This window comes from Aegilops tauschii, chromosome 1 (genome assembly GCF_002575655.3).
Source record: "Aegilops tauschii subsp. strangulata cultivar AL8/78 chromosome 1, Aet v6.0, whole genome shotgun sequence".
NCBI lineage: Eukaryota > Viridiplantae > Streptophyta > Magnoliopsida > Poales > Poaceae > Aegilops > Aegilops tauschii.
The window spans coordinates 389,602,570-389,615,464 of NC_053035.3; positions in this window are offsets into that span (position 1 = coordinate 389,602,570).

Genomic DNA, 12,895 nt, shown 5'->3' on the forward strand with positions numbered 1-12,895 from the left:
CCCAGCCTCGCCGGCCACGCCCCGTCGCCTCCGTCGCCCGCGCACAGCTTGCCGGCCACGCCCCGTCGCCTCCGTCGTCCGCGCCTTGCTCTATTGCCAGCCGAGTCATGCCCCTTTGCCTGCTGCGTCGGGAGGATTCCGGCGGCTAGGCTGAGGCCATGGGAGGCCACGACGATGTCGAGCTCGTCCAATTCGAACCGGCAGCGATCGATTGCGGCGTCTAGCGGCCTTTTCCGATGTGCGGTGATGAATTCCGGAGAGTTTAGGGCGGATTCCGGCAAACTCCGCGGCGGCGTGTTTGCTCCGACGAGGTTTGACCGGTATACGGGGCCCCCTATATTCGGCCTTCCAACCTCCAAAAATAAGGGTTTCGGGTGTGCATTTGCGGTGGCCCTTAAAAATTTTACGGGTTGGACTACTTTTACGGTTTCTGTTCCGAACATTTTTTTCGCCCAAAACTGTAAAATGCAAAATTTTTGTGGGTTTGACCACTTATGCGGGGTCTGCTAGAGATGCTCTAACTAACTTGTAGGGCATGGTAGCAATGTACGTATCTGCTGCCTCTACATCAAACAAATTGGAGGTTGGGATTGGCCACAAAAAGACATGCCATGATGGTTACATGCTTCTCGTCGACTACTCCTACCCTAGCTAAACAATGAAAAGCACTAGGTGCTAAACCTATAAACACAATCTTTGTCTCTGTCTTCCAAGTGAAGAGTGTCTTTTCTTTTTGTCTTTTATTCTAATAATTGGGCCCATGCACTCCTTGAATTGTCAGAACTCGTCTCCAACTCCAAGAGTGGCACTAGCTGTGTCCCAACTTTCAACCGCCCCTCGTTCAGGCCTTTGATGGCAAATCAAGATAATTGGGGAAGTGGATTATGCACGCCGTGCTCATTTAGGCCAACGCCGACCCTCGAACCTCCTGCATCATCCGGATTGTGTTGTCCGGATCACGCAAACCATTCAACACGATCCTGTATCGGTCTGCTGCGCGGTTTAGACGTACTTTCTCCTGTAAACCGAAAACAAACGTGGGAGGTTTTGAGGGAGTCCGGACCGCTCCTAAGCCCGCTTCTGACCACACTGGCCCATAAAAACCCCTCCCCCCTCCCACTCCAGAGCGTTAGTGCCGCATTCATACCCGATCAGAGCGAACGCGCCCGCTCATTGGCCATTGAAGCGGCACACCGATCGAGAGAGTGCCGCCCGCTACGCTTCCCGGTGCAGGCGACTACTGCGCGTTCAAACGACACGACGACCGCCCGTCCGTTCGCCTGCCACCCATATTGAAGGGTTGCTGCGCCACCCGTCCGTCCCTCTGCCGCCTGCCATTGCTATATAAACCGCTGCCCCGGTCATAGCAGCCGCAGTCATTCGCTTCACATCCCTCTTTGCACCACTCCCACCATGGATTCCTCCCCACCAAAGCTCTCTGGGACGGGCTCACGCCGGACCAAGAGAAGGAGATGGCCGCCATTGCTTCATGCTGGCCGGCCGGCAGGCAGTCAGAGGGCGACGACGTCCCAATGGAGGATGCTTCCGACGACGAGCCGGTGCCACCCACCTCCTCCGCGCCACCCTCACGGGTGCATTGCACCATATGACCATCGGCAAGACCTGTGCCAATTACATGGACATGGTGCGGGTGGAGTAGTTCCGAGAGGCGCAGGCCGCCACCTATAAACCACCGCCTCCTCTAGGAGCACCTGTGGGCGGAGGAGCAGCTCGCCGTCTGCAAGGTAGTCGCGTCAGACGCAAACCTGGTGGAGCAGGAGGCGCTGCTCGAGTCCTACCGCTCCGCCCGCGAGATTCGCCTTGCCCGCCGACGGTACTGCCAGCAGGTGGCGGCCGCTTACAAGGAGTGTGACGAGGCTGGCGAGGCGGTGTTCGGCGAGACCGACGACGAGGAGGAGGACATTGTTGAGGCCGTGCCCCGCCACCACGATCACGAAGCCAACACGTCCACGGGCACCGCCGGCAGCGAGGAAGAGTAGTGCACGGTAGGTCGCCGCCGCTCTGGTCCCAGGAAGGCCACCGCTCCTCCCCTTCCGTCGACGCCAAGCTTGGTGGGCTCAAGATCGACGCCCGATTAGCCGCTTGGCGGCGACGTGGAGGCGAACAACTTCGCTTCGAGGTGGAGGTTACAGAGGCAGAACTGGAGAGCGCTGAGGCAGAGCTGGAGAAGGAGAAGCTTTAGTTCTCGGGGCTCATGGCTGGACACGGGAATGGGCGCCGACGACCATTTAGATTAGGTATTACTTATATCTCCAGAGTCGGACTAGCACCGCTTTGATGTAAATGTAATGAAACCTGCCATGTTTATATGAAATCCGTCATGTTAATATAAAATCCGTCATGTTTATATGAAATCCGGATGTGTTTGAACGAATTTCGCCCGGTTGGTTTGAACTGTTTTCAAAATGTATGCAGTTACGGTTGGATGGCGACCCCCCGTGTCCGTGTCTGCGGACTGCCCCCCTCCCTGTCCGCGGACGGACGCGGGAGAAAATTTGCGGGCCACTGTTGGAGATGCCCTTACCAGTCAAATACACAGTGGTCGCGACATCCGCCACGAGTGGTGGTGGCTGCTCGTTCAGCGGATGAAGATTGACGCTTTGTTTGTGAGATCAACACGGAGGCGGACGCAACAGAGGCATGGGCGATTGCGGATGTCTCCAGCTCCGTGTCGGTCGCGCCACCCGCACGGTTCATGCCCGACCATAACGACCACGAGGCTGGCCCGTCCACCTCGACCCACGCCGTCTACACGTTGGACCCTGGCGAGAAAGAGTAGGCCGTGAGGTGTGACATGTGCGTGTCCCAAGTTTTACTCTTCGCCTCACCGGTAAGCCGCAACGTCACTTCACGGAGCTCACGGGCGTTGAGCTTGTCGGACATGGGGAAGACATGACGTGGAACATGGATGGCGCCACTGCCGGCGAAGATTTAGACTTGGATAAATAAAATGTCATGTCCGCTTTTGTTCAATTAAAATATGTAAAAAAAAGTAATGCATTTTGTCCGATTTAAATAAAAACCGTCCACTTTGCATGAAATTTGTTTGGTTTGTTTATATTCCGTTTGAAATGTGTCCAAACGTCTAATGGATAGAGTTGGATGGTTGGCTCCTGTATCATCGTTCACGGACGCATCCGGATACGCCCATGGATGAATACTATGTCTGTTTTAGGAGTCCTCGATTGGAGATTCCCTAAACCCTATGAAACCAGTGTTTCGTCCCATCTATCCTCAGTTTTTTCCACGCCAAAGCAAACATACTGTCTCATCTGCATCACGGGCATCACCACACGCGGGCGCGGTACCCATGGGCGTGCATGCAGCCATGCACGACAACGGTGAGCACGAGGGCAAAAGAACCAAACGGAACGTCCACAACAGATTCTTTCCCCTCGCTCTTCGCCTCTTCCCCGACGCTGTCGCGACTAATCTACCCGGGCGCCACAGAAACCGACGAGTCGGATTCCGAGCGACTCCTAGGACGTGTTTGGTTGCCCGCATGAGGCCCAGCCTGGCCCGGGCGGGAAGAATTTGGCCCGTTTGGTTTCCTGCATTCACTGTGCGGCTCGCATCGCACGAAGCTTAAAGCACGTCCAGGCCAGGCCCAGGGGCAACGCACGAATCGGCAGTAGCTCGCGAGCCTGGCCAGGGCGAGGCAGGGGAGGGCGACACGCTTCTCCCCTCGTGCGAGCAGGGGAGATGGCGCGAGCTCGCCCGCATCGCCGAAAAATCGGCGGGAGGATTTCGGCTCACCTCCCGCCGCTCCACCCCCTATTTAGCCCCTCCCTCACCGCCCCAACTCCCGCCACCATTCTTCCTCCGTTCGCGCTTTCCCGCCGACGGGCATCGGCACCGACGAGCAGGTAAGCGGCGCATCTTCATCGGCCGGCTGTCCACGACGTCAGAGCTCCTTCACCGGCCGGCGTTCATCTTCCACCACCGCCCCCCTCGTCCTCAAGCTGCAGCCATGGCCTCTGTGAGTTCAATCCCCCTTTCTCTCTGTTCCTTCTAGCTAGATCTGAGCTGCAGCTAGGGTTTGATCTAGATGCATGGTTGATTAGTGGTCTGATCTGTGAGCTGATATGGTTGGTTGCTATGCTGCGGTTACAATTTGTGGTAGGGCTAGATGTTCAAGCATGTGGTAGGCTAGATTAGTAGTAGAGTTTGAAGTTGAACCTTGTGCTTGTGTTGAATCATACTCAGATCTGTGATTTGTAGCTATTGGTGGTCCATTTGTATCATGCTGTTTGTTCTAGATGTATGTTCCTACTCATAGATTGTCTGGTGTGCTTAGTATGATAGTGATGGAGCATATGCTTGCTATGATAGTGATGAACCATGTACATGTATGCTCCTGCTTTCATGGATTGTCCGGTATGTTGTGTGCTATGCTCACTGTCAATGCGTGCTACGATTGTAGGACATGACCACGCAGACGCAAAATCTTAGTCAGGCCCTTGTCGTGTCCGACAGCCAGTTTGCTCCATCGTTTGTCGAGGACTCGCAGCCTATGTCCGATATGGCACCTGATTCAGAGGTGTTCGAGTCTGATTCCCTCTATGTGCCAGTAGTGCTCGTTGAGCCAACTACTGCTGCTGTTGCTGCCGTTGCACTCAAGCTAGCAGCAGCAAAGGCAAAGAAGGATAGTAGGTCGAACAACATGAAGTGGCAGCCGTTCATGTCCACGTTCGTGCTGAACAAGATATTTGAGCTCATCTCTAGTGGAGTTAGGACTGACAAGGGCTTCAAGGAGGTGCACTTGAACACCGTTGTGAAGCAGGTGTTCGAGTTCTGTGGGCAAGAGGTGTCTGCCACCCAGGTGTACAACCACCTGAGGAAGTGAAAAAGTCGATGGATCCAAGTGTCCAAGCTGAGAGACCTTAGCGGCGCCTCATGGGATGAGAACACTTGCTCCATAGTTCTGGAGGCAGAGCACTACTGTAACGCCCCGAGACCGATGCTCCAGACGCCTGCCATGTTTTGCGTGACCGCCGTGTGTTTTATTTGTTTGTTGCATTCATCATCGCATCATCCGCATTGCATCGGCACTCGTTGTCGTCATTGTTTTTAAAACTTGCATTCGTTCATAGTTGCCGCGTCCCCCCTTGCTATCGTTGACCGTTTCGAGACCAACCACACTTGCAACGTTGCTCCTCGTTTTCTCTCTTGTCTTCTCAGGGGCCTTTTGTCAGACACTTTGTCTTTGTCGACCCCTCTCAGACCACCCCTCGCGCGCGTCCGAAACCTGTCCCGAACCCGACCCGCTCAGTCATCACCGTTGGATTCGGATCATCCCCAAACATCTATAAAACATCTCCGTTTCTCAATTGGACGCTCTAGCCTACTTATTCTCGACCCCCCGATTACGATCGGACGGACCAAATATCCCCTAACCTAACCCACTCGCTATATATAGTCTAAACCGAGACCAAATCCCTAATTTCTAGGGATCCTCCTAGCCGTCGCCGCCACTCTTTCCCGCATCCACCTCGGGATCTCCTCCCGATCCACCTGCTCCTCTCCTTCCGCGCCCAGCCACTGCTCTTCGTCTATCCGTCCATCCAACCAGCAGCTCCAGCAGCCACATGAGGCAGCGCCTCCCCGCGTCCCCCTCCACGCTCGTGCCCGAGCAGGAGCGCTCGGCCTCACCTCCAGGACCCCGCGCCGCCGGAGCTGCTCCGTCCGCCGCCCTCGTCTGTCCGGCGAGCCACCGGCGAGCTTCATCCGAGATGAGCGCCGTTGCCCCCTTCTTCTTCCTCTTTTCAGTGCTTCCCCGTTCCTCTCCATCTCACTCATCTCTCTCTCTCGCAGGGAACCGTCTGGGTCGTCGCCCGTTCATCGCCCCGCTGTCGGATTTGGCAAGCTCTGGCCTCCCTCGCCTTTCTCGCGTCACCGGTGTCCCGCGTCCAAGTCCCGCACCCCCCCACGACCTCGCTGCAGCTCCGCGCCGCCCCAAGTCTACCGTGCCCTGCATCCTGCAGCTGGCCGCCTCCAGCCCTCGTCCGCGGCCGCGCCAAGTCCAGCGAGGCGTCGCCGTACCCGTTGACCGCATCGACCTCCCCTGCTTCTGCATCGAGCAGGAGAGGACGCACGTGCCCAGCCGCCAGATCCTCTGCTCGTTGACCCTCGCGTTGACCGCGCCCTGCCTGCTTCCCCTTCGGCCTCCAAGGCCAGCTCAAGCCGGCCCAAGTCAGATCCAGTGCGCCCGGCCAGCCCCGCCGGCCTGCTCCACCGCGCCCTCCCGCAGGCCGCCTTCCCGTCTGGGCCGAGCCCATGGGTGAGTCGCCCCTCCAGTTCCCCTGTTCCTGTTGGGCCAGCAAGTTTCAGCCCTGGATGTTTTTTTTACCTGTGTGCGAATTTGCTAATTATCCAGAAAACTGCCAGTTTACAGTTTAGTCCCTAGTCTTCATGCATATAATAACTCGTAAACTATGCATCATATGTAAAAACTTCATATATGAAAAATGCTTAGATTTCTGTCTAGTCTCATAATATGCAACTTTCATCCATGTTTAAAATGTTTAAAATGCTGTTTGGTTAAATTTGCTCAAATGCCATGCTAAAATGATTTAATTTATAACTAAATAACCGTAGCTCCAAATTTAATAAACTTTATATGTAAATGGGGTAGAAAAATGCATAGATTAACTTGGTGTACTTTATTTTGCTGTTTAACAACATTAAAATTGTGTTTAGGGCAGAACAGTAGTAAATTCAAAATATGCATGTGGGGATTTTCCGGAATTGTTGTTTGTTGTTCCGGCCTCATTTAAACTTGCCTAGCTAGGTAGTTTTCATATGCTTCACCCCTTGCCATGTTTAATAACATTTAATATTGTTGGGTACATAAACAAGAGCGAACTAAATAACTTGAATGTGGTATTTCGTCAATATGCAACTCGTTGCATATTGAGCTCCACTTAATTTGTAGTATTGTTTGTTGCATTTTGCCATGCCATGCCTATTTAAACCGGACATGCATCATACTTGATTTTGCATCATGCCATGTGTATGTGGTGGTTGTTTACTATGTTGTTTGTTTCTTTCCGGGTTGCTTCTCTCGTTAGCTTCGGTTTCGTTCCGAAGTTGTGAGGATTCGTTCGACTTCGTCCGTTTGTCTTCTTCATGGACTCGTTCTTCTTCCTTGCGGGATCTCAGGCAAGATGACCATACCCTCGAAATCACTTCTATCTTTGCTGCTAGTTGTTCGCTCTATTGCTATGTCGCGCTACCTACCACTTGCTATATCATGCCTCCCATGTTGCCATGTCAAGCCTCTACCATCCTTTCCTAGCAAACCGTTGTTTGGCTATGTTACCGCTTTTGCTCAGCCCCTCTTATAGCATTGCTAGTTGCAGGTGAAGTTGAAGTTGGTTCCATGTTGGAACATGGATATTTTGGGATAGCACAATATCTCTTATTTTTAATTAATGCATCTATATACTTGGTAAAGGGTGGAAGGCTCGGCCTTATGCCTGGTGTTTTGTTCCACTCTTGCCACCCTAGTTTCCGTCATACCGGTGTTATGTTCCTTGATTTTGCGTTCCTAACGCGGTTGGGTGATTTATGGGACCCCCTTGACAGTTCGCTTTGAATAAAACTCCTCCAGCAAGGCCCAACCTTGGTTTTACCATTTGCCTACCTAAGCCTTTTTCCCTTGGGTTCTGCAGACTCAAGGGTCATCTTTATTTTAAACCCCCGGGCCAGTGCTCCTCTGAGTGTTGGTCCAAACTAGAGCACCGTGCGGGACCATCCCTTGACAACTTGGGTTACGTCGGTACCTGTACGCTTAGCTTATCCGGTGTGCCCTGAGAACGAGATATGTGCAGCTCCTATCAGGATTTGTCGGCACAGCGGGTGGTCTTGCTGGTCTTGTTTTACCATTGTCGAAATGTCTTGTAAACCGGGATTCCGAGACTGATCGGGTCTTCCCGGGAGAAGGAATATCCTTCGCTGACCGTGAGAGCTTATAATGGGCTAAGTTGGGACACCCCTGCAGGGTATAAACTTTCGAGAGCCGTGCCCGCGGTTGTTAATGTCCGGTTGTAGAGAACTTGACACTTGACTTAATTAAAATACATCAACCGTGTGTGTAGCCGTGATGGTCTCTTTTCGGCGGAGTCCGGGAAGTGAACACGGTTTTTGGGTTATGTTTGACGTAAGTAGGAGTTCAGGATCACTTCTTGATCATTGCTAGCTTCACGACCGTTCCGTTGCTTCTCTTCTCACTCTTATTTGCGTATGTTAGCCACCATATATGCTTAGTCGCTGCTGCAACCTCACCACCTTACCCTTTCCTACCCATAAGCTTAAATAGTCTTGATCTCGCGGGTGTGAGATTGCTGAGTCCTCGTGACTCAGAGATACTTCCAAAACAGTTGCAGGTGCCGACGATGCCAGTGCAGGTGATGCAACCGAGCTCAAGTGGGAGTTCGACGAGGACCTTGGTCGTTACTATGTTTCGTTTCCTGATGATCAGTAGTGGAGCCCAGTTGGGACGATCGGGGATATAGCATTTGGGGTTGTCTTCTTTTCTTTTGGTTCCGTAGTCGGACCTATGTGTGTACTCTGATTGATGTATGATTTATTTATGTATTGTGTGAAGTGGCGATTGTAAGCCAACTCTTTATCCCATTCTTGTTCATTACATGGGATTGTGTGAAGATGACCCTTCTTGCGACAAAACCACAATGCGGTTATGCCTCTAAATCGTGCCTCGACACGTGGAAGATATAGCCGCATCGTGGGCGTTACAACTACGCCGGCCATGTCGCGGTTAGCTCACAACCCTCTTCCTTTTCATACTGTCCACCATTGCCTACTCCTAATCGCAACTAACAACACTTGTGTTTCATTCTTAGGACCACCCAAGGGACGCTGAGTTCCTCAACACACCCATCCAGAACTACAACCAGATGCAGCACATCTTCTCCTTCGGGCTGGCAACTGGGAAGCATGCCATGGGCTCGGGGGAGCCTCTTGGTTCTCCCATGCCTGACTTCCCTGGGCCCGGACGTCGAGATCCTTGATGGCCCTGACAAGCCCGCTGCGAAGCCCTTCGACAAGCCATTTGACCCCGTTGATAGGAAGAGGAAGAGAGGAGGCCTGATGGAGGAGGAGATCAATGTCTTCTGCAGCATGACTGAGGCGGTGAAGGAGGTGGCAACAGCCATCAGGGAGTGCAAGCCCCTCGACGTCCACCCTGACCTGTATGGCGCTGTCATGACCCTGGGTGGCTTCAGCGACGAGGCTCTCATGGCAGCTCTTAGCCACCTGCTTGACAACAAGGCCCAGGGTGTTGGGTTCGTTGCCATGGCCGACGCTCACAGGGTGTTGTGGCTCAGGAGCTGCCTGGGCAAGCATTACTACTAGAGTAGTGCTGCCTGTGAGCGTGCATGATCCCCGACGGCGATGGTGGTGGCGACGACGACGACGACGTACATTTTGTGTATCTAGGGCTCAAAAACTATTTGATGGTCTGTATATTTTGGTGAGATGGTATATACTAACCCCTCACGGTGACAGTGAACTTGCGGTGGTAGGACGACACCCTCTTTTGGATGTGGTGGTAGGTTAACACCAAGGTAGTGCTAGGAAGAACTTGCTATGCCATACTTCTCTTCTGCTCCATTGTTGTTTGTGTGCTACTTTGCTTGCTACTTGTGCTCCATTGATTTGCTGCTTCAACTCTTGCTCTTGTGCATTGATAGGGCAAGTGGTATGCCGTGTTCATTGGTGAGGTTTCAGGGGTTTATAGTTCATGGGAAGAAGCCAATGCACAAGTGACATCGTATAGCAACAACAACTATAGAGGGTTCAAGACTAAGCAGGCAGCAGGACAAGCTTACTCCGTCTGGGTGCGAAAGCACGGAGGCAGCAGTGTCGACAGTGCCAAGGTTGGAGCTGTCAAAGTGGAAGCTGCTAAGGTGGATAGTCAGTTCGGCCTGAAGCTGAAGAACTTCATCATCTTCACCCAGTTCGTCACCATTGCTGTGTTGTGGCGTTGATGTGCTAGGTGTGATCATTGTGGGTAAGCTCACCAACTAGGGTACAAGGTAAGCACAACATGTACGCCGTATGCAACCAAACGCCGTGTTCATGTGCCGCTAGGGCCAATGCAGCCAACCAAACAAAGTGCACTTGCGTATTACCTAATGCAGGAACTAGGGATGCAGGTAACCAATCAAGTTACATATGGCGTATTAGGGCCTGTTTTTCCTCAACCAGACTGGGTTAAGAAGAGCATGCAATGCGACTGCCGTTCCAAACTGGAACTGGAACCAAACACGCCCCTAGAAGCCCAGAGACCGCGGTCGACCGGCGCTGACCGACCGCTCCGCGACGCACCTCCGCCCCACTGGGTCGCCGCGCCGGAGCGACGGGCGCGAGGTGACAAACTATCTTGGTCGAAGCCTGCCCCTCGGATTTCGAATCTTGGCTTCTCGTACACTGGCTCATTGCCGCTCCTAGCCCGCTGGTACGTATGGGACATTCTTTACGTTCGATACGACAAGCGAGGGCTGACTCTTCCCTTTGACGTTCAGAAGATCTCGTAGTACTATGGAGCAAGTGAGATTCGCCGGTTCCTCTCTCGCGTACGCCGCGCAGATTTCGTTCTTATGCGAGCGGATTTGACATTGATTTGATGTGATTCCCCTCGCACGGTCTACTCGTCCAAGATACTGTGAGTGTACGTGATGTGACTGATAACTGACACCGAGCAAAAATAAAATGAAAGATGAAGACAGGTTGCAGTGCAGTGCAGCTGCGCGGGCAACAGTATCATCGCCGGTCGTTATTAGGCGCTTAATTTGCTGCGTCGTACGGGCTATACAGACTGGACCGGTGCTCTAACCCTGGGTGGTTGGAAGGAGGACCAAATTGGTTGAGGAAAAATACAAGCTCGACAGGACGATGAATTTGCGCCAAGCCATGAGTGCAATTTGAGAAGCTTCTGAGGTCTAGCCAGGTGGACTAATGCTGATTGCGTACGTGTCAGCCACGGAGTGGCTCTATGAGCATTCCACTTCAATTTAAAAGAGACAGAGGAAAATGATAATGACGTCTAATATGCTGTTAAAAATGCATGGAATGAAGTCTGGGAATGCGTCAATATAATTTTTTGCCAATCTCATTCCTAGGATCGGAGGTTCTATATAGTATAAAGTTGCACTAAATCAACGACACTTGTTCTAGGACAGAGAGAGTACATCTTTTACATAGTTATATGAACACAAATTTTTTTGTCGATCCAAAGAGGACCACATAAATTTCAAATAATTGGTATGTAGTGTGGTAGACTTGCTAGCATCATTAAACTAAATCTTTCGTGATTTCTTTTTTTTTTCGAGAAAACTTCTGATCTATTCATATTCGATCATGGTAGTACAACGAACACCAGAAATTAAAAAGGGATTTTTATCATTTATGCCACTAGTTGTGTCTCACTACTCAGTTTTGCCATTATAAGTTACAACTACTCAAAAATGCCATCGATCCGTGAAATGCTTGCTCAAAAATGTCATCGTTCCGTTAGATGTTTGCTCAAAAATGCCACTAGACATTGTTATTTTCACGTAAAACCTGTTGACCATGTTATATGACAAAAATAAGCCCAGACCCACATGTCGGTTCTCTCTGTCTCACAATGATAAGTGTGGCCCCACTTGTCAGGAGTAACCAAGCGAATAATTTTACAGGAAAATAAGAACGTTGTTGGGATCAAGTAGGCCCCACACTTTATTGTAGTGAGATAGAGGAAGAGCTGGCATGTTGGTCCATAGGCATTTATGTCATTATAACATGGCAAAAGGGATTTGAGATCACAATAATGATGTCCAGTGGCATTTTTGAGTATGTGTCTAACGAAGCGATGACATTTTTGAGCGGTTGAAATTCCTAGTGGCAAAACCGAGTAGTGGGACACAATGCATAAATGATAAAACCCCCCCAAAAATTACATCCAGATTTATAGACCACCTAGCGATGACTACAAGCACAGAAGCGAGCCGAAGGCGCGCCGCCGTCATCGCCCCTCCCTTGCCGGAGCCGGGCAAAACTTGTTGTAGTAGACAGTCGGGAAGTTGTCGTGCTAAGGCCCCATAGGACCAGCGCACCAGAACAACAACCGCCGCTGAGGAAGAGTAACATAGATCGAAGTATCCAACCTGAAAACACATGAACGTAGACGAATAACCAAATCCGAACAAATCCACACAAGATAGATCCGCCGGAGACACACCTCCACACGCACACCAACGATGCTAGACGCGACGGGGGCTAGGCGAGGAGGACATTATTCCATCTTCAAGGAGCCGCCGCCATCTCGCCTTCCTGAGCAGGAAACAAACCCTAACAAAACTCAAAGAACCATCTAAAAATGTAGCCTTCCCGCTGGCAAGGGCCGGGATCCATCGCGCCCCCATGGCCCTAAGGCCACCGGAGACAAGGCGGACCGACGGCAACGCCGGCGGGAGGCAGAGAAACCCTAATGTTTCTTGGGGAGAAGGACATGAGGAGAAATCTTTTGTGATTTCAGTTTTCTCGAATATATTTTAGCCATTTCAGGTTTCTCAAAAAGTAGAACCTTTGTGATGTTACGGCTTGTTGAATTTTAAAAAATATTATTAAAGTGCATGCAAACTAAATCTTTATGCCTGCACATTTTTTTGTAAAACAATAAAAGAAAACATGTTTTTTTTGCGGGGAAAAGAAAACATGTTTGGGCAAATACAGGTTGTTTTCCCATGATTTCCAAGCTCGTGTTGGAAACCTTCATTCCTACGGTTTGAGCCATCACACATGATTCTTACTAGCTCATTCATGTGATCCAACTAGTAAAAATCTTAAATCAAATGGCATGGACCTCCCT